This window comes from Ursus arctos, unplaced genomic scaffold (genome assembly GCF_023065955.2).
Source record: "Ursus arctos isolate Adak ecotype North America unplaced genomic scaffold, UrsArc2.0 scaffold_22, whole genome shotgun sequence".
NCBI lineage: Eukaryota > Metazoa > Chordata > Mammalia > Carnivora > Ursidae > Ursus > Ursus arctos.
In genome coordinates, this window is record NW_026622897.1 from 29828774 (window position 1) to 29830955 (window position 2182).

General features: G+C 40.0%; 1 non-coding gene across 1 annotated transcript; it reads right to left on the reverse strand.

Moving 5' to 3' along the window:
* Positions 1-1078: 1078 nt before the first annotated feature.
* On the reverse strand, positions 1079-1162 carry TRNAL-AAG (transfer RNA leucine (anticodon AAG)). The gene has a single exon. It is a non-coding gene; the product is annotated as a tRNA-Leu (tRNA).
* Positions 1163-2182: the final 1020 nt, after the last annotated feature.

A 2182-nucleotide genomic window follows, 5' to 3' on the forward strand; every position in this document is an offset into this window, starting at 1 on the left:
GTGAAGAGCTGAGAACATGACAAGTACTCAACCTAGACAATCCCCAATTTAAAAGCCCTTGACGTTTGTCCTCACTTGCAATAGCCTATCCATTTGCTTCCATGCCTGAGAAAGCTACTTTGGAAAAATTAATTCAGAGCTTCAGAGAATATCTGGATCACAAAAAGAAACGCTTCCAAGTTATGGCATCATTTATAAAGACTTCTTCTGCACTGGACTAATTATGCGGTATGTCACATTTCTTCTTTTTTCATTGTACTTAGTGAAAAGTATATGGATTTCAGAATCTAAGAGATGTGGGGATAAATCACAGGCCCATTTTTAACAATTGTAGGGTTTTAGCTAATTTATACTACACAAGGGGGAAATACCGTGAGTACCAAAACACAGGCTATTAATGTGTAAGTACTGTTTCTATTTATCATATCTAATATCTATCATTTTTAGTCTTTATGTGAATATGGATACAAAAAAATTCTGAAAAATATTGAAAAATTAATAAAGATTATTTAATCTATCCTCTGTATTTTACAAATGAGAGACTGAAACAAGAGAGGTCAAATGACCTGTTCACATTCATAAAAGTAGTCAGCCATTCAGAACGCAAGCCAGGTCTCTCGAGCCCTGGATCACACTTGTCCTGCTGCTATTTTCTTCCCACCATAACCACTCATTACTCTTCTCTCAATTACTGTCCATGCTGCTTCCTCTACTCTACCCCGACATAGTGCTGCTGATCAATCTTTTCCTTTGTTTTGGTAGTGTTTAGGGAAACCGTCCTCATCACTATTACTTTTTGAGCTATACACTGGCTTTGATGGGTTTTTTTTAGAGCAGTTTCTTTTTTTTTTTTTTTTTTAAAGATTTTATTTATTTATTCGACAGAGAGAGACAGCCAGACAGAGAGAGACAGCCAGACAGAGAGAGGGAACACAAGCAGGGGGAGTAGGAGAGGAAGAAGCAGGCTCCCAGTGGAGAAGCCTGATGTGGGGCTCGATCCCACAACGCCAGGATCACGCCCTGAGTCGAAGGCAGACGCTTAACCGCTGTGCCACCCAGGCGCCCCAAAATGACACCCTGGCAGCGGTGGGATTCGAACCCACCCCCCGAAGAGACTGGAGCCTTAATCCAGCGCCTTAGACCGCTCGGCCACGCTATCGCCTTAGAGCAGTTTCTAATACTGAAATGAGGAATTTCAGTCATGTAATAGAATTAATAATGGACTGCACTGAGGAGATAAGAGAAAAGCATTTGAGCAATAAAAGGGCCATTCATACAATTACACCACAGAACCCCATCTCACAGAGAATGTTTAGAACAGAACACAGAGTTACAAAAGATACTTCCATGATTTTGTTTTCTCTAGTTGATAATGTCCAGGATTAAATGGTGTTTGGCACAAATCTAAGTCATGAGAACTTTTTTTCAGTCAGTTCTTTTCTGCAAATGTATTTAAAGAAACTTTTGCAGTTTCTTGATCGAAAAGGAAATCATTTCACAAGAGTAGCAGAATTATAAGCTAAATCATAGAGAGGAAGTTGGAGGGGAAAAAAAACCACACACCTAGGATTAGTATAACAGAAGCCATTGAGCCACCGGCAGCGTGATGACTGTGACCGCTTTTCCTCAGATGTTACTTAGATCCTTGGCTTTGGAGGTCTTTTCTGTATGATGGTAAACATGGAGCCCATGCTTTCACAGTCATCGGTATTCTAATTTTTCTCATTAGTGCCTCCTCCCTCCCCACCTCCTATAGCACCTTTCTTGATGAATTGCTTGCTCTTTGTAGTCTTACTTTTACTTGCTGCATACCTCACCACCCCGAAAGTTTTTCTCTTCTGCTCTGATAGTTGGTATTTTTTCCTATTTGCTAGTGCTTTCGTGAGTGAGTCTAAGAAAATGCAACATAGATTTAGAGCTTATCTTTGCTTTTACAATGATCATTTTAACGCTAAAGAATAGGCCTTCACGGGTCACTGGCAAACCAAGGTATAAAGTCCTTTTTTTCTCCTCAGATGTGAATGAAGTTTGTGTACACGTGTTAGCGTAATCCTCAGTATCCTATTTATCTTGTAGGAAGCATATGACATCCAAGCACTTTGGAGAGGCAAAGGCCAAAGAAAATGACTACTCATTACCAAACTGTAATTCAAGCCTCCTTACTCTGTTGCTACTCTTAGCA